We start from the raw sequence: 21,026 nt of genomic DNA, 5'->3' as shown, positions 1-21,026 counted from the left end.
GCCACTTGTTCCCACCATTGTAAGTAATGTGTGGCGAGAATCCACTGCGGCCACTACACGAAAGCCCTGTAAACTATGAGCATCAGTGAGCCCGAGACAAAGCTAATTTGTCTTGGACCCCACAAGCTCTTTTCTAATTAAGTACATGTATAGCGTGTACGAATTTACGTACAGACTTCCTTCTCTTCAGTACTGAATGTAGTTAAAGTTGAGAAGGTCCTTGGTTAGAAGCTAAGAAGAGTTGTAGTCGCGGGAAGATGTACTGCGTGCGAGTGAGAGTGCGACTTATGTTATGATTGACCACGGTTTATACGCTGTTAATCATAATTATAAGCTACAACTCGATCTGATAACTGATACAAAATCAAAAACAAACAAAAAAAATATTTATATATAACTGAGCCTTAATCCAAATTTGATTAAAAGTGCACTTACATTGGAGAAATTCAATAACATACGCCAATAAGATCAAAGGAGTACAAAATAATTTTCAAATTCACTTTAGAACAATCAGTATAGAACAAATTGTAATTAGTAGGACAATAGATTGAGTGACGTATTAAAATTAGCAGCGCTATAGAACACACATTCTATTGATTAAAGTCAATTGCACAGTCCAATACGATCCAATACAGTACGTCTAATTTTATTTCATTCAAACCGAATGCGATATTCAAATCTAACCCGATACAGTTAAGACTAAAATTGCATGAATATATTGCATTGCCATACAGTCCTTTATTAGTGGATTTATTGACAGGACAGAAACAGGTGACACAGGCGCTCACTGAATTGTTTATCAAATATTTGGTCGGCCTTTTAAATAAATGAATTTTGACATAGCACTAACAAATGTAGAGGGAGTTCGGTATATAAGTAAACAAACACTGTCAGCAACAAATGTTTTGATATCTGACAGCTGTTCTCGTTTGGCGTAAGTATTATAGTTATGTTACTGTTGAAAAGTTCTAATATTTGTTCAATCAATCTGCCAGTTTTGATGTAGATTCGATTTAAAATTGCGACGACCCAATAAAACCATACAAAGTGAACATGTAAAAGAGTTTTTTAAACTAACATTAAAATTGAAATATCCCGTCTAAAATTCAATTTCATCGTAGATTGTTTTTATAATTGCACTAAATTTAATAATTTTGCAAAACTACTTGAATAGCACGCTATTTTATGGCATAGGAATTACAAAAATGTTGATTGGTATAATAAAACAATACTTCTCAAAGAAGAAACCATTTAGATCGTTCTGAATCATATAACAGGTAAAGGATATGAAGACATAATTCAAAATAGCGCTATGGAAATGAACACGTATCAAACTGTGTGCAGTCATTACCAATTTCTAACATCATTACCTGTTCCCTTTTATGGGGCCGCGCCAGTCTATAACGGCCACTGCCCACTTGGCTACGGAACAAAAAATACCACGACAGCTGGAGGCTAATAATAAAGTAGAAATTTCGGAGAGACAATATCCATTATCTTAATTTTGATGCGGTACAAAAGAGCGTTAACTGGGGACATATGTGTATCGGTGATAAAACACATAGGACGGACTTAGGAGTGAGATAGGAAAGTAATATTTTTCAACTAGTTGATTTAATTGGGAAAATAGCAAAAATAATACCTTGTAGTAAAAAAGCACTTAAAAAGAAACATTCAGCATCATTATCCCAATACAGAAATAATGTCTAGTAAATGAGCTTTAAAAAAAAAACATTCAGCATTATTATCCCATATAGAATCCAACAATGACAACAAATAAGTTGAACATGTATAAAATACTGTCTCTGATTAAAAAAAAAGGGAGTTCATCAATAATCCAAACATACGACAATATTAGGCAGTTGGTAGGATATTTATTTGAAGTAAAAAAAAAGGAAAAAAAAGATACTTGTTAGCGGTGCCCGAACACAAAGCGAATTGATACAAATCTATAATTCTGAGAAGTCTCGAGGGATGTGAACCAATGAAATGTCCGCCCTACACTTTGTAATTTATTCTTAACTGTTCACACTTTATGAACTCGAGAATTTACGGAATGAGCTGTCAAAGTCCCTGAAGGCTGCCCCGATCGCAGATAAAGTAAATTATGGCACAATTCTCAATGCAGGAATGCGATATGGTCATGGAGGTATGGTCGCCAATGACCCATCACCGATCGAACGAACAGATATTAGCCTGACTCCTAAAACATTAAATTTAGTGGACGGTGTCATCAAAAGCGTTGATGAAGACATTAAATACACACCTTTGTATTATAAATGTAACCGAATAACTTGTAAGCAAGGATTTCCAAGAACAGTTTTGTATTCGATCCTTGAACGTAGTAGAACCTCTTCATAAATTGAGTTGTCTCACTATTTTAAACGAATTTATTTTTTTATCTATTTTAACGATCGCAGGTAGGCTACAGCTTCAACATATGGCGGCAAACGTTGTATCACGTGATTGATGAAGTTTTATATCACAAAAGTAAGTGGAGACTTCCTTACAAAAGCCGTTTGGTAGGTGCTGATAATGTGTCTTAGAAATATTGAGTGAAATGAAAAACGAGCTAAGCTTTAGAATTCAAGAAACCTACATCAATAATATTCAAGGCACAGCCCCGTAATGGGAAAGTTTGTTTGTTTGATTTTTACGACACATGACATAGAATCTATATATTATATTAATACGTGAAGCAAAAACTTTGTATCCCTTTTTACGAAAATTGCGCGGACGGAGGAGTATGAAATTTTCCACAAGTATAGAGAATATAGAGAAGAAGTGCACAATGCTAATATTTTTTTTAAATAATGCATAAAATATACATTAAATCAATAAAGAAAACATTAGACACACTACACACCATGTATTTGACGCACACACGCATGCATACTATTTATTGTCAAACTTTTGTTCTTGACGTCTGTGGTCAAATTGAGAATAGATTAAATATTGTTTGTCTTTATTAATATTTTTTATAGTGTAGCTTTGGCGAAATTTGTGATTATCTAATATATAAAATTCTCGTGTCACAGTTTTCGTTGCCATACTCCTCCGAAACGGCTTGACCGATTTTGATGAAATTTTTTGTGCTTATCCGGTATCTATGAGAATGGGCCAACATCTATTTTTCATCCCCCTAAATGTTAGGGGTAGTCCACCCCTAAATTTTTTTATTTATTTTTTAGACAACATTTTTAATTTCTATTTTTTTATGATACAGCATACAAAAATACATACAACCCTAAATTTTCGCCCCTCTACGATCAACCCTTATTTTTTATTTGCTAATTAAAAATTTAAATTTTTTTGCGAGAATTTTGTTTTTATTTTGTCATGACGTAGAATAAAAAAATTCATATTACTCTGAAATTTTCACCCCTCTATGATCAACCCCTATTTTTTATTTGTTAATTATAAACTTTAATTTTTTTGCCAAGATTTTCATTTTTTTTTTTATTTCTTTTTTTTTTTTTTTTTTTTTTATTGCTTAGATGGGTGGACGAGCTCACAGCCCACCTGGTGTTAAGTGGTTACTGGAGCCCATAGACATCCACAACGTAAATGCGCCACCCACCTTGAGATACAAGTTCTAAGGTCTCAAGTATAGTTACAACGGCTGCCCCACCCTTCAAACCGAAACGCATTACTGCTTCACGGCAGAAATAGGCAGGGTGGTGGTACCCACCCGCGCGGACTCACAAGAGGTCCTACCACCAGTAAACAAAAACAAAAAACATAAACGTTTGAAGATAACGAAATGTAACTTCGAAACGGTGGCGGAAAATACATAAAAATTAAGTTTTACGAGGAGCGTTTTACAGGAGAAGCGTACACGTCACGTTTAGACAATGGCACACAATAGAAGTAACAGCGGGGAAACGTCATCTTGAAGATAAATTCAGGTCGTTTTTCATTCATTTTTGTCGGCTTTTTACGGTAGTCACTAGCGCTGAGAAATTTGGAGACGAATTCGGTTTGAAGAATTCATACGATACTCGACATTAATATTGGAATCCAAAATTTTGGATTTAGGTATCTCAAGGTTAAACGTGAAATTATGGTTGTAGATAACAATTTTACCATTTTGAAGAATGACCATGCTCTTATTTAAATGTCGTAAAATAGGGCATAAAAAATAAATGTTGTTAGTTTCGGAAAGGATCAAGCGAATGATGTTGATCTTATTCCTAATACCCTTTAGGGGTTTATTATAGAAAATTACAGAAAATTTATAAAAAATACAAATTTCCAACTGACTTTACTGAATACTAGTTTCAATCGGACATTGAAACAGAGATCCAAAAATATTATAAACACTTACATCTCAAAACTTATGTTAATTTTATGTCATTAAAAGTTCTCTTTTATTTGATAGCTTATTGCGTAAAGGAGAAAAAATAATAAGAACAAGAATAATAACAATAACAATATTAAGAAGAATATTTTTCAAAGTTTTTTTGATTGAGTTAAAGCTTGTGTAAAGAGAAAGCAAAAAAGTATTGCTGATATTTGATATTATATGTATAATAATATTATGTATAGGCTTAGACATGGCAATCTGGGCTATATAGGTTGGTACGCTAGGAGTAATTTTGATAACAACGATTTACAGAATTGTAACTTAAATAAATTAATGGATGCACGATGATACCCAAATTTGCACGAAATAATTAAGAAATTTGACTACAAAAGAGGCATCTTTGGGTTTATCTAAGCTATTTCTTACCGAAATAAATTGACCTATAGTCTAGAAACGTAAGAAAGATAACTCAAAATATGATTATAGTCTAGAGAGACTATTGAAAAACGAACTCTAAATGACAATCATAATTCTTCAAGAACTGAACAATAGGATATAAAACTTTAAAGACATCCTCAGGTCTTTCAATTGTTCACGCTGTTTAGTATTCATGATCTGAAAAGATTTTTACGTCGAGAATATAAATTTTAAATCTGTCATTGGAAATGCATAGTTATTATTGGTATTTGATTGCCTATGTGACTGAGAATATGAGCAGAACTTAAAGGTTTTATGGTTTTTTTTTAAATATAATTTAACGTTATCTGATGCATATGAAAAAAGGGACAAAATACTAAAAGGTAAATCATAAATCATTTCGATGCCTCCAATGAACACTACTCTAACTCCAAATTCGTTGGTTTACAGGAGGAGAGTTTAAACGAAAAAAGTTGGTAAAATCTTTATTATTGCAGATATATTTATGGTTTTTTCTTGTGTAATTAGCTGATTTACTTTTGCTTCGAACCCCATCAATAATGAATTTGTAATACATACTTTTAAAATAGTGAAGCGATTTGCGTGAAAAACGAAAATTTCAAAATTTTGAGTTAGTGTTCATTGGAGGCATCGATTTGAGGTAGCCCGATTATAACATAGTTTTACGAACGCTAATAAATTGCTAGTTTGATGAAGTACATGAGGTTTAAATGGTACCGGGTACATGTATACCGAAATACACGTAGCGATCATCCTAATTTGGCAATTTCCGAAAATTAACGATACGAACGATATATAAATATTTCAAACCCAAATTTGGAGTACAATTCTAAAGAAAGTAACTAATTTTAACCTTCAAACCGAAAGGTGCGATTCCTTTGAGGCAATAATAATGAAGTCGGTGGCAACAGTACTATAAAATTCGATCTACCAAAAGTAAACTTTTTTTTTTTATTGCTTCGACGGGTGGACGAGCTCACAGCCCACCTGGTGTTAAGTGATTACTGGAGCCCATAGACATCTACAACGTAAATGCGCCACCCACCTCGAGATATAGGTAAGTTCTAAGGTCTCAGTATGGTTACAAACAAACAAACAAAAGCAACACTATTATCTGGCCGTTTAATAAATTCCCCAATGAAACGCACCCTGACCTATTATTGCAACACATGTGCCAATAATGAACATGTATTCATTCAACAACAAAAAAAGTACAATCGTCCTAAGCTTGGACCCTCATAAAGTGTAAGGACTCATTCACAGTAGCCAAATAAAACAGTGGCGCTGCTAAGGTGTCAGTATATTGGATGTATTATTGTAAGACCTTGATAGATAAGTGAGAGTTAGATTTGAATTAACCCTGAGCAAAATTAAATGAGCTAGGTAAGTCATTTAGAATCGCCTCTTTGGCAAAACTTTAAGTATCTACTTATTTAAAACACGGACGCTTAAAATAACAAAACCCCATTTAAAATACAAAACATTCGGTTTGTTCTATTTCTTGTCAAATTTATCAATCTTAGTAAACGAAATATCAAAGTTGGAAAACACTGAAGGAGACATTACCTTTAAAGTAAAATGGTGCTTAAGCCGTACAATAATTTCTATTAATCTGCAGGTTTACAAATAATTACAGTTTTGCTCCAAAATATTTTGATATAACTTTATTTTGATACCAAATATTTTTTTCATTTGGTGTGTGTTGTGAATAGCCCCTAAAGGATTTAAAGGCGGACAGTAGCATAACAGTTTCCATAGTCATCCTGACAAGAGACAAACAAACTTTACGAGGGGTTGAACTTTACTAGTTTTTTGAAGGATCGTAAACACTTCAGTGAGGATCTCTCGCACCATATGCTTGGCGCCATCGAAGCGCCGCGTGAGTTGATTTTAAACGATTTTAATCTTCGATAGCCTTTGACCTGTCTTATCAACAGCTAATAAGTCAGAAACGACAAAGTTATCTATACATATAAAAATGAATTGCTGTTCGTTAGTCTCGCTAAAACTCGAGAACGGCTAGACCGATTGGTCTAATTCTGGTCTTGAATTATTTGTGGAAGTTCAGAGAAGGCTTAAAAGGTAGACAAATATAAAAATGCTCGGAATTAAATAAAAATAACAATTTTGTTTTTCCTTTGATGTGTCCCCTTGATGTGTCTTTTATTTATCGATTGAGGCACTACGAAGTCTGCCGGGTCAGCTAGTTTGTAATAATTATAAAAATAATAATACCAATAATGTTTTTAAAAGTCCTATAATCTTGAGTTATGATGAATTTAATGGACGATCATGAAAGGATTTACTATCTAAAACATAGATGACTTTAACAAACATAGAACAAGCTTCATGTTTGATGTGTGTAAATTTGTATGTAAATTCTAAAATCCTGATTGGAACTTTGGTCTGTTTGTATCACGGAACAGTCGCGATTCGCGAAACGTGTGCCACAAATAAATACATGTAAGCTTTGTGTTGACGTTGACAGAACCATTAATATTTGGGTATGTAGGTAGGTATCAGAAAAACATTCAACCATTTTTAATAAAACTGTTTGTGAATTAGCTTAATTATAAAAGTAAAAAGGACGATTCAAATTTGAATATAAGAACAGTAAAGCATGAACATTTAATTGTCGATTCTCTGTTTTAGGTTAGTACATAGTTATTTCATTAGTTGATATTTGTTAAGTAAAAGTTTAACTGTATTTAATAAATAAAACTCTGTTTTAGATGAATCACATAGTGTTTTGTTTCAAGAAGAAAGATAATAGATAATCTTATAACATCGAATACTATTGTACCGAAGTCTGCACTAAAGTCCTATGAAAGTTTCCGTGAACGATATGCGAGTTCAAAGAATACGAACATTCACATAAACAATTAACTAATACCGATTTATTTTTTTATATATTTTTATTTTTTTATAATATAATAAATCAAAATAATTTAACACAAATCAACTCACACAGTAGAACAAATCTTCCAATGCGCTTGAAGGAGGCACAATTCCCAAGATACTGGCTACGTTACCTCGTTGGACAGCCGGACTACTCACTCTCTGTGCAAAGTACCAGCCAGCCTTAGCATCACCTGTAACCTCCTTCAAGCGTTTGGAGATTTCTGATAAAACCGATTTATTATATAAAAAAAGTAGACCAACACAATGAATTTTATCGAAGCACTCAATTCAAATTCGACCCTTAAATTAAATTTGTATCTAAAGGAAATCTGTACAAGTGTTATGTACACATAATTAAAATAAATATGAAAAATAAATTCCGAGATTCGTTTAAAAACGCCTTTGTCACGTATAATGGGATTTTTATAATAAACAATTTCTCTGAGCTCTCACTTAATAGTAAATCGTTCTATTATGAACTCCCCTAGGATAAAAAGCTATCGAAAAAAGGAACTTTATTATCAGTGAATTATGGTTGATTTTTCTCGAACTTTTGGTTTTGTTTAATTTATGATTTGACATAATAGTAATTTTAGTTGCTGTTCAAAGCATCTGCCGTTTATTAGTAAATATGACAGCAGATTCACTTGGTTCGGTTCATTTTTTGTTTGTTAAATATCAGGGCACACTTTGTTTAAAAATATATATGCATTAGAAGGACACATATAATATCGTTAATTAAAAATCTAAGATGACAACTTTTAAACTATTCTTAAAACAAAATTAGAAATAATACAACGAAACAAAACATTTGTATTATTTTTAATTTTGTTTTAAGAATAGTTTAATTAAAAAGTTGTCATCTTAGATTTTTAATTCACTAAAACAACAACAACAAAAATAGATACATTATATGGAAACATATAACACTGTTAATTAAAAATCTAAGATGACAACTTTTAAACTAAACTATTCTACAAATAAAATAACAAAAATCCAAAATTTCTCATATCTAGAAGTCCACATACCTTGTTAATTGTCAATTTTGAATCACACAACACTATTATCAACAAAACTTCACTTCAAAATATAGTTTGACTTTACGAATTAGGTTTAAAAAGTGCAAAATTTCCTTCTAATATAGTTATAAGCTACGCACCCGATTCCTCTTAACTTTCCGGTCTGTATACTAAATTCACGTAACATCCCAAACATCCAAAGGATACGACAGCGTGTTTGCAACGCAGCTTACCCACTGGCCTCGAGCGGAGGCTGAATAAAACATTAACCCGGCATATGGTGGTCGAAAACCCCCAAAAAAAAAAAAAACATTCACACAAAAATTTATAACACGTCAAATCTTCGGAGAACCTTCCTCGGGAATAGAGACATTTAGGAACGTATAAAATTAATTGTGCAGCCCGAGGAGACGCATCTGCCGCCTATTGTGCGCGGTTTTTGTGTATAAATCTGTTGGTTTGGATTCGTGTAACCAATAAATAGTGTAAGATGTATAAAAAAAAAACAGTTTTCGGTGTGTGTGATTTGTGTGTTGATGTTGTGAGCAGGTTAGCGAAGTTTTGCGAAACATTCGGCGATCGGCAGAATTTATTTAGTGGTTGAACAAGGTATAGTGACTGTGGTAGGCGGCTTGGCTCTGCCCCTGGCATTGCTGAAGTCCATGGGCGACGGTAACCACTCACCATCAGGTGGGCCGTATGCTCGTCTGCCTACAAGGGCAATAAAAAAAATAAAAAAAAAGCTAAGTAAGTAGCAATATTTTGTCTATTTGAACACTATCTATTTGAACAGCCGTCTGGTGTAGTGGTAAGTGACATGGTCACTACACAAGGGGGTCGCGGGTTCGAATCCCGCCAAGGGAAGATGTTTGTATGATAAAATATATAAATGTCTTTTCCAGGGTTATGGATGTATATTAAATATATGTATCTGTATAATAAAAATCTTACATTTATTTCCGTTATCTGGTACCTGTAACACAAGTTCTTTACGAACTAAGCACAGGGCCAGTTAACGTGGCGTGATTGTTAGTAAGTATTTATATTTATTTATTTATTTACTATAACTGTAAAAACTGAGACCTTAGAACTCATATCTCAAGGGACTCAAGGTAGGTGGCGGCATTTACGTTGTACACGTCTATGGGTACCACTTAACATCAGGTGGGTCGTGAGCTCATCCATCCACCTAAGCAATAAAATAAAATAAAAGTTTCTGAAATCTAAATCTACTAATTTTTTCTATTCTATTCAAACTAAAACGTAGAGGTTCAAAAAATATTTTAACATACTAAAGAATTCTGCATCATTCTCCTTTGTTTAGGGATTGCTCACAAAGGATTACCTAAGCGTTCTGGTCCAAAAGCAATTTAATTTTATACTGTACAGCTTTACGACACCGCCGCTCACTCCATATACTATATCACCAACCCTTATCTAACAAGGCCCCACCACCCCTAAAGTCACGTTCCCAACAAAGTTTTCGTGAACCTTCAAGACTGATATCGTATTCCGCATTACCATATTATGTGTAATCGATATCAAAATTATTCGAATGATTCGACTACAATGTTCTGTCAGTTACTCGTGTTTTCGATTCGATCATATTAAAACGATAACGAACTAGAAATCGAATGCTTATATTACATTTCAATTACCATATAAAATGTTCGTACAAGACTAAGCAAGACCCATCGAGTCCGTTCCGATAATCATCTAATCAGAGATCATTCAATAACTTTTATTTCAAGCCGATCGAATGAGTCTACTCGAGCGAAATGAGCCTTTAATTGACTGTGGATAGGGGCGGTAATGCGATGAGGGAATCGGGAAGACTTCAAATCGAATCTCCGGTCTTATCTCTATCCCATTTCGTTGGCGACGTGTCGCGGGATAGATTGGTACGGCAATCGAATTTAATTCGTATTTATTTTGCTGCTGAGTTGGTTTCACTTAAAATTATTTGTTAACGTATCGACCTTCACGTTCCGTTATAGTGAGGATGTGGAGAATGTCAATGCATCCCAATTCGAAATGCAAAGCGCCAAGGATCAAGACAAAAAGCGTCGGTTGCTAAGTGCCTTTCTGATGTTCATTTTACCAGTTTCATTGTAGAGCTTTGTAAGAAATCCACCCTCAGACACAGCCCACTGAGTTTCTCGCCGGATCTTCTCAGTGGGTCGCGTTTCCGATCCGGTGGTAGATTGTGCGAAGCACGGCTCAACGTCGTCAGGTTTGAGCCCCGTGAGCTCACCTACTAGTTAAGGTTACGCTGGAATAGCCTCTCAAGGCTACCAGCTTAGGTAGGAAAAAAAAAAGTAAGAAATCCTGTAAGCGATTGCTTGTACCTAGAAAGTTGCGAAAAATTTTTTATCAATAAACTTTGTATGAAGTTCACAAATTCGGTAAGTTCGATGATCAAATAACAATTCTACTAGCTGTTCAGATTGAATTTACATTCTAGACATACAGGTCCGCATCGACAACTTCATTATTGTCAACGGATAAGCCCAATGAAGCTATAACTATATCAAATCCAAAAACAAAAAGAATCATCTGTAAATAGCACCATGAGTTTTTTTAAATTCCACTTATTTAAATTAAGAATTCTAATACAAAAAGGTAAGTTTACGATCGTACAATCAAAGAGCATTAATTTCCTAACAACAATGAAGCTTGAATGATTTCAGCTCATCGATCGACTGTTCCCCTTGATGGCAATAAAAACAATGTACAAAACTTTACAAGTTAATTACTTACATCTGTTAAATCGAGCCGCTTGCCACAATTTATAATGCGCCATAAATTTAACAGAGTGAATAAAAGTTTTGCGGCCTCAGAACAACAACAAACCAGGTTTTTATACTAGAATACCTTTTTGATGTAACTGGATTGAATAGGCAGTTCGTTTGTTTTTATTCATCTTTTTTTTTATATTACTTCATTGGATTGGTTTTTTTTTATTGCTTAGATGGGCGGACGAGCTCACAGTCCACCTGGTGTTAAGTGGTTTCTGGAGCCCATAGACATCCACAACGTTAATGCGCCACCCACCTTGAGATATAAGTTCTAGTACAGTATTATAGTTTTGTTGCATTATTATTGTTAATTTCAAAATTTATATAGTTTATACCATTTATACAGAGATAAATATATCGATTAGAAAAAATGTAACTAATGCGTGATTATTATGGAATCCAAGCCTTGAAGACACGTATCCAAACTTCTTAGCAATAACGCATCTGTAACGAAGTCAACAATGACTTCTAAGATGAAATGAATCCACTGAGTCTCTGGTCGGATCTGTTTAGTGGGTCACAATTCCGACCCGGTGGTAGATTCAGCGAAGCACAGTTATTGCTAGAGCAGATTCCTTCAAGCTAAGACCCGTAAATTCGCCTTCCACTCATGGGAAGCCAGTATTTGTAGAGTGTTGAACGCACATTACAGAGATACCTTAAAACAAAGAAACTTATATCTACATATTATATCGTCTATAATTTGAGTCTTAACAGTTCAATTCCAATGTAGACATCTGCGATCTCAACCCAAAAACGTATCGTATAAATTTATAAACACCCCAGCACTATAATTATGAAGATACATCCAAAATCATCGGTGAAAACACAAAGCGCATAATGAATTAGGGATCGTAATGTAGTATACACCTGCAGAAATGATGTCTTCATTAAAAATGAGATAGGTCGACAGGTGTCAGTGCTCCTGAATTCGATCCGCTGGCAAAGCGTGCTGTCCTTTGATTACTGGTTTGAGGATATCGATTTTATTTTATTTTATTACTCATTCATTTAAAATTGCCAGTCCCATTTTGAAGGCCAGGTAAACGTTTTAATACTTTTTTGGTTATTCACGTAGTATTTCGGTAGGCAGCGGCTTGGCTCTGCCCCTGGCATTGATGCAGTCCATGGGCGACGGTAACCACTCATCACCAGGTGGGATGTATGCTCGTCTGCCTACAAGGGCAATAAAAAAAAGCGTACTGTTGTTGATATGAAAAAAAAACTATACCCAATGTTAAGTTTGAACTTATGCACGTAAAAGTCATCCAATACCATCAATAAAATTGTCGCATTGAAGTTTATTTTACTAAGCCGTAACAACAAAAAAGTACTCATATTACACGTATTTAATACCGTTTCACAAGTCACTACACTGTTAATTATTTGCTTGTTCTGTCAGCAGTCACGGCGGGACGCATTGGCGGGAATCTTTCAAGATGGCCGACCCATACGTCAAGCTCAAACACGGAACATCTGTTTTAAAACCGACTGGCAGTTTAATACGAATTGGAATTCTTTTTTTCCTTGAAGCGACGTCTTAATTTTTGAATTTTCAGAATAGATTCCGATTTCTTGTTTGGATATAATCCTTGGTATGTCATTTGGGCGTTAGCTTGTCACTTAGTTTTTGTTACGTGAAATTAATTTTAAGGGATTGTGTGCACAAATTCGACGCAATTATTCAAGCTCGATATCTATGTTAAACAAATAAATGTAAAGTATGTTAAACAAATACGGGAAGAAGGGAATCTTGCGATATACTAATATACAACTTCACTGGCGAGCCGAAAAATTCTGTAATCGAATGATAGAAATCTGGGAAAGATTTTAGGACTTTTTATTAAACGTATAGAGTAAGCCATCCGCAGAATTTGTGGATTTTTAAAATTACGGACGATAAGGCAGTCTGTGAGTTTACGCGGATACCGCCGCGACCTGCCATGCATTCGAATTGGGTTATACAATACAATCGATATTTTGACCTCATATCCCGATGTGGTTCGCAGGACTCACACTGTCATGTCTATTGGCTCCGTTAACCAACTTACACTTTACACTGGGTGAGCTCGTGAGCTCTTTCATCTTGTCAAGTATAATAAAAAATATAATACAAAGAAAAAAATAATCTTGTAATATTACACTGATCTGAATAGTAAAAAAAAAGCTAGGTTCAAGATACTTTAATAAAGAACCAGCATTAAGCGTTGCAATGAAGATGAAAACAATAATTAATATTTTATTTTATTTTATTAGGATTTATATACTATCCAAAATTATTTTATATACTATCCAAAAAAAATACCCGACAGATTTAAAAACGTAACATTTTTAAATGGAGCACACTATAATGCACCGTAAATTCTCCCGAAGCCATCCGATAAACAGACATCAAGAGGATTACGCGTTATCATTGTTTATAAAAATTTTCTTAGCCGCCTCCGCTATAAACTTAATACAAAAGAGCGTAATGGACGATGGCTGGCGGCGTGCAATTTCCGCTTCGCTTCTGTGCCGAAACACAAGCGGTATACATTCCCGGGGTAACTTTGATTGTACGTCACTGACTCGTTTTGTTTACAAGAGTCGTTAGCATCTTGAATGATTGTTCGCGGTTTCGTTAGAACGATTTTTGCTTCGCGAACGTGATTCAGAAGTTTTGGTGCTCAATCGAGAACGATTGGCGAAGTGATCATTTTAAATGGATCTGTGATAATTATCTTGTTTTTCTGTTGACGCTATTCTAGTTCCAATAGAAATTAAATTAATCCAAGCTGTGTGTGTTGGGAATCTTCGTGTCAGCAAATATTATTGTATGTGTTTGAGTTTGGCGAAGCTGTTCTTTGATAACAATATTAACATGAACAAATTATCACAACGCAAGTATACCTATTAGTAGTATCTATTAAAGATATAATAATATATGGTATAGTAATTTACTATAGTATAATATATTACGATTGGGATTGATGTTGAACTTTCCACTGATCAGGCAGACTATATTTTTTTATATTCATATTATGCTAAACTTAAATAACTTTTTTAATAAATTGATGAGCAAAAAGAACTAATTTTTTTTTAAATTTTGATTGCGTGAACAGAATAAAATAAAAGTTACAAAAATATACAATAATCATGACTATGCTTCCCACAGACAGAAAATACTGAGTTTTTTTTGCTGGATTTTCTCAGCAGGTTGCGATTCCGATCCGGTAGTATGTTTTTCTTTTTGTATTTTTTTTTAATTGCTTAGATGGGTGGACCAGCTCACAGCCAAACTGGTGTTAAATGGTTACTGGAACCGATAGAAATCTACAACGTAAATGCGCCACCCACCTTGAGATATAAGTTCTAAGGTCTCAAGTACAGTTACAGATTCAGCGAATCACTGATATTACTAGGGTAGATGTAGGCATATCCTCTGAAGATGAGCATCTAGAGCCCAGTAGTCATGGAGAAGCCAGAATAACCCTTTAACACTACGTGCAGATAAGCAGGCCTAAAAAAGTGGGTAGGATTTTATACGATGAAAGTATAGGATATCATAAAGATTGCATCTATTTGTCTAAATAATTGAAATTCATTAACATAATTGAATAGACAAGTCCAAGGTTCGGTTAAGTTACTGGAACTAACAAATACCACAAAATGAATGTGGACTTTGCGAAATTAAATCCAAACCTCATTGGATCCGAATTCCTTTGCGGTAGATCTAAAAAGAGGTATGTTTTATCAAACCATGCGACATAACAAAACGCAATTGCTGAACCTATAATAAATGATTTAATAAGGGAAAAAAAATAGGAAATAATAGTTTATAAAGATACCTAATGATCACTATCAAAATAATATTTACTTTACTTTAATATACGTTAACGTTAACGTCCAAGACCCGTCTATCTACAATCTGTATGCAGCGTCTCCTCAAGTACTTCGGACACGTGGCCCGACAAAATTCTGAGAACTTGGAAAAATTAATAGTTGTAGGTCACGTGGAAGGAAAGAGAAGTCGAGGAAGATTGTCAACCAGGTGGACGGACATTATTAAGGAGGCCACAAATACCAGCGTCCCAGACGCCATTAAGCAGGCCGAATGCAGGCAACATTGGAGGAAGCTGGTGCAAAAACTGGACCAAGGTGGTCACGACCCTCAGTAATGAGGAAACGACAAAGAAGAAGAAGAAGAATTTACGTTACTTTAATGTAAGTCGAGTTTACACATAATCTTACTGGTGGTAGGACGTCTTGTGAGTCCGTACGGGTAGGTACCACAACCTTACCCATTTCTGCCGTAAAGCAGTAATGCGTTTCGGTTTGAAGGGTGGGGCAGCCGTTGTACCTTAGAACTTGTATCTCAAGGGGCTCAAATATTATCTATTTAAATTAAAGATAAATCTCGATTGCAATCCGTAGTAATTTGGATGAAAACGATTTGAATACAAAATTTTATGAGCCGCAAAATGGACGCGTTGAGAAAATTAGATTTACGATAATTTCGTGGTTTTTATTATGCAATACGTTTGGTGGTTTTCCTGAGCGAGAGAGAGACTATCTGAGTTTTACTTAATTTTGTGGAACTTTTTTGCCTTAATATACATATCGACGCTTGAAAGGCAAACGTGACTAAGCGACAATAACTGCTTTGTACATAAATGATAGGCAATAACCATATTCGATGCGCAAAAAAAAACATTTTTCTAGGTCTATTAAAATCATTTCAATCCTACAGCTAGATTCGTTAAAACAGATTTTTTTCCATGTATTTCAACTTTAAATTAGTCTACTGTAAAGTTCACGCATTGTCGCTTAGTCACGTTTGCCTTTCAAGCGTCGATATGTAATAATAATGTTTAAGCGGATAATAATTATATACTTAAATCTTAATATTAATAACATTGTAAATCGGTATTATAAAGTTATGTAGGATGTCGGACCTATATATTGTTTATTGTGTTGATGACTTCTTAATTATTGCGATTTTTTTAGTGCTTAGATGGGTGGACGAGCTCACTGGCTAGTTACTGGACTCTCCATAGACATCTACAACGTATTTTTTTTTTTTTTTATGATTGAAGTATTACTGGTAGCCCGGAGGCCTTTCCAGTTTCACCAGGACAGGTGGGCGAGCAAAGGCTCAGCCAGGAGGGGTGGGATTTGCTAACAGCTACCCGAGCGCCTCCGAAGGAGACCTAACAGCTCAAAAGTAGCTGCTTCGCGAATGAATCTACTACCGGATCGGAATCGCGACCCGCTGAGAAGATCCGGCGAGAAACTCAGCGAGCTGATTCATGGGTTAGGTTGCACGGCGATTTCTTTGTCGAATTCGACGAGTACGGTTACCGAGGTCCCTAAGCCTGCTCCTAGTGTTAGAGCTGAAGGCGTCTAATGCAAAAGTTATTGGATCTGATGGATCCGTAAGGACGTGTACAACGTAAATGCGCAACCTACCTTGAGACATGAGTTCTAAGGTCTCAGTATAGTTACAACGACTGCCCCACCCTTCAAATCGAAATGCATTACTGCTTCACGGCGGAAATAAGCATGGTGGTGGTACCTACCCGCACGGACTCACAAGAGGTCCTACCACAAGGTCAAATTATATTTTTGCGGGTTTTTTCTATATTGTGGAGCGATAGGTATTGTAGAACAGAAAACTTTTTGACAGCCTTTTGCCTGAATCGCACTAAAGACATTCAAGACAAGCTTGCGTTTATACAAATTTCGAACAATAAAAACTGTCGCTCTAGTAGGCAACTTCAGTGGATGATGTTTCCTATGCTTATCCAAAGGAAAATTTGAAATACCCATGGTACAAAATTAGTATGGAGACAGAACGTTAAAAAAAACGACTTCCACACTTACTCAATAGTTTACCCGAGGACATAAGACGTGAGCCTATACTTGCTAAATTTAAAAGCTTATTAAAAAAACATTTGTTAAATACGTTGTAACCATTTACGTAAATTAATTGTGTTATTATAGTATAAGCTAGTTGAATGGTTTATAGCTATGTTTGTATAAAGCGGGTTACCTGCAGTCAAACTGCGTAAGCAGTTTTGCGGGGCATGTTTTGAATGTAAGTGTAACTTTTTACGAATTTTTTTTTTTTTACTAACAATCACGCCACGTTAATTGGTCCCATGCTAAGTTCGTAAAGAACTTGTGTTACAGGTACCAGATAACGGAAATAAATGTAATATTTTTATTATACACATACATAATATTTAATATACAACCATAACCCTGGAAAAGACATTTATATTTATCATATAAATATCTTCCCTTGGCGGGATTCGAACCCGCGACCACCTTGTGTAGTGACCATGTCACTTACCACTACACCAGACGGCCGGATACATACATTCCTCCAAACTGACATGACACACCCAGGCACATAAGTTTCTAAGAATATGCGTAACAACATACATTATAAAACTCCCATTTAAAGTAAATATTTCAATCGCACATAGCTTATTCTCTCGCGTACAAATGGTTGATATCAACTTCTACGACTGACTATGAGAGAGTAGAAACTCTGGTAGGACCTCTTGCGAGTCCGCTCGGGTAGGTACCACTGCCCTGCCTATTTCTGCCGTAAAGCAGTAATGCGTTTCGGTTTGAAGGGTGTGGCAGCCGTTGTAACTACGAGTATACTGAGACCTTATAACTTATATCACTTAACTTAGAACTTATATCACTTAAAATACACAAAACAGTCGAACTCAAGAAGTACCTTTTCATTGAAGACGCCGAAGCCGCATTACCATCTGGAAAACAAAAAAACAGCGATGAGTGTTTTGATTCTGTATTCAGAAATTGAGTTTTGATACTCGATACTGTTTATTTATCGTGTGAGCCCACTGAATTTCTCGCGGGATCATCATAGTGGATCGCATTTCCGATCCCGTGATAGATTCCAGTAAACCACTTAACACCAGGTGAACTGTAAGCTCTATCAACCGTCTAGGCAATATAAAAAAAAAAAACTTTAAAAATGACCGCAATACGATATTTGATACGATATGCAATGCGATTCGTAGTGCCTCAATCGATAAATAAAATATCTAAACTTTTGTATAAAATAAACTTAAAACAAACAAAAGGAATCCGTCCGACGGGGGACACATCAAAGGAAAAACAAAATTGTTATTTTTATTTAATTACGAACATTTTCATTCCTTTATCTACCTTTTAAACCTTCTCTGGACTTCCACAAATAATTTAAGACCAAAATTAGCCAAATCGGTCCAGCCGTTCTCGAGTTTTAGCGAGACTAACGAACAGCAATTTATTTTTATGGATATAGATAGATAGATAGATAGATTAGCGACTCTATAAGCAATCTGTAAAAAAAATGGAGTTGGTCTATTGACAATTTAAAGTCTGGCAAATCCGCAAATTCTGAATAACGCTACAGATATTGAAGTACTACTCAATAAAGATACACCTAGGTGTATTGACTTTCGGAAGATCTTATATTTGTAACAAAATGTCCATTATTGATGAGATAGCAAATATGTCACAGCTACTGGGCAAACTTTTGAATAATACCATAAATAATAAAAATTCCTTTCCTATTCTCAATCCACATTAACACTATGCGTACTCTGATACAGTACGACAAGTCCAAATTAGAAAGATTCCCACTCTATCACGCTTAACCGCACTGACGTGGTCTCTCGTCTCTCTCATTCGCCAATAACACCGTATCTCGGTCTCTTTCTACGCTGTAGCGGCACGAAAAGACGTGCATACATACAAAATTAAGCAATTATAGTTAATTTCGTGGAGTCGTGTTAGATAAAAAAATATGTGTTATTTTCAAAGGTAATTTGTGTGAAGGTATCTTGAACAGCTGTAAATTATATGAGAGAGATTATATTATGCTTTTTACTGTCTCTCTAGTTTTGATTAACAATGCACTCAGGTGATATCTTTTGTTTTTCATAAGTGGATCTTCACTATGTGTGACGTCATTTGGGCCTAAAATGACAGGCTTTATTATGATTCACAACAATAAAGTTTTATCATTATCGAATGTCAAATAATTTTATTCTGTGGTTAAGAGAGGAAGACTATTTTTCTTGATACTTTGATTGTTTATGTAATTTAAGCGTCTGTATAATTGAGAATAAATATAATGAAGAGCCAAGACTGCTAAAGCCAAGAAGTTTGATTAACTACAAAATTCGCACAATCCTGACGACAATGGAACAATTTTATTTGATGTAGAAACTAGACCTTGGCCACTTGTTAAGAAAGTGTTTTTTTTTATTTATTTATCTTTGAATGTAATATAGATTTTGTGTAATACAATTACTTCGAAAGAAAATCATTAAAAACCAAAAACAACGATAGATATAATTAGATACCACATGAACTAACTAAGTTTTTTACTGCTTTGTTTGTACGATAGCCTCTTGGATATTCGTTTATTTGAATATACTAGACGACCCGCAGTAGTCGAAGTTCGACTATAATTAATTGGAATTGTAAGTTTGTACACTATTTTGATTGTATTTTATACTTCTATATTCACGAATTTCGCTTAGACTAAACTATAAGAAATATTAACAAAGACAAACCATATTCTATTCTCAATTTGACAACAGACGTCAAGAACAAAAGTTTGACAATAAATAGTATGCATGCGTGTGTGCGTCAAATACACGGTATGTAGTGTGTGTAATGTTTTCTTTATTGATTTAATGTATCTTTTATGCATTAAAAAATATTAGCTTTGTGCACCTCTTCCCAGTGTGAAAAATTTCATACTCCTCCGTTCGCGCAATTTTCTTAAAAAGGGATACAAAGTTTTTGCTTCACGTATTAATATATAGATTATTGCATTAATTGACGTTTGAGTTGACATCACAACGGATTTATAGTTTATGACGTACAATTTTGGCCACATTTCGTCTCTTTCCGTGGGTATCGTAAGAGATGACGAAGAGATTTATCGGAGAATGGGCAGAAGCGACATTTACTGGTGGTACTGTTATATTACCCCTCACGGAACGACCACCATCCGTCATGCGGTCCGGAGCTAACCAAATGACCAATTGAAACCTCATGTCTTAAGGGCCAACCTCCCGGCCAACCTGCCAACCTCCCGGGTGGCATAGACATTATAATGAATGGTCTCTGCGTGGTCTCTGGTACCGGTTTGACTTTACACACTTTTTATTTAATGAATCGAGTCTCTTCTTTGTCGAATGACTCTGCCATTGTCAGGTAGATAGAATATCAGTGATATAGTTAAATGTTAGTAGATGAGAAGAATGAGAACGGTTTGACTTTAGGTTGACCTTAATCTTGTTGAATTAGTTCAATCTACGCAATAATCTGCTGAGAAGTTAGAGGAAGAGTTTGTTAAAAGTAGCGTAGTAGTTAAAAGCGATTGGGCGTATTTTATGCCCACATATTACAATTTATTTATTTGATTTAAAGTGTCAACCATACCGATGCATAAAACACAATCTTATATCTAAAGTCAGGCGATGTGGGTCTCTGTTTGCTTTGATAGCTGCTTGACATCAAGGTGGATTATCAGGTTATAATCCA

The 21,026-nt window shown here is 34.9% G+C and overlaps 1 protein-coding gene across 4 annotated transcripts in view; it reads right to left on the bottom strand.

Annotated features, from left to right (window-relative positions):
* The window catches only part of LOC101740264 (uncharacterized), a 224,299-nt gene that overhangs the window by 84,295 nt on the left and 118,978 nt on the right, over nucleotides 1-21,026 (bottom strand). For all 4 annotated transcript variants that reach the window (XM_062676049.1, XM_038020392.2, XM_012697665.3 and 1 more), the window contains one exon: nucleotides 18,196-18,229. The gene's annotated coding sequence lies outside the window, so the exon portion shown is untranslated. The remainder of the gene's footprint in view (nucleotides 1-18,195; nucleotides 18,230-21,026) is intronic.

Source organism: Bombyx mori, chromosome 25, assembly GCF_030269925.1.
Source record: "Bombyx mori chromosome 25, ASM3026992v2".
Lineage (NCBI taxonomy): Eukaryota > Metazoa > Arthropoda > Insecta > Lepidoptera > Bombycidae > Bombyx > Bombyx mori.
Note: the sequence above shows the minus strand (reverse complement) of the source record. Positions and strands in the feature narration are given on the sequence as shown.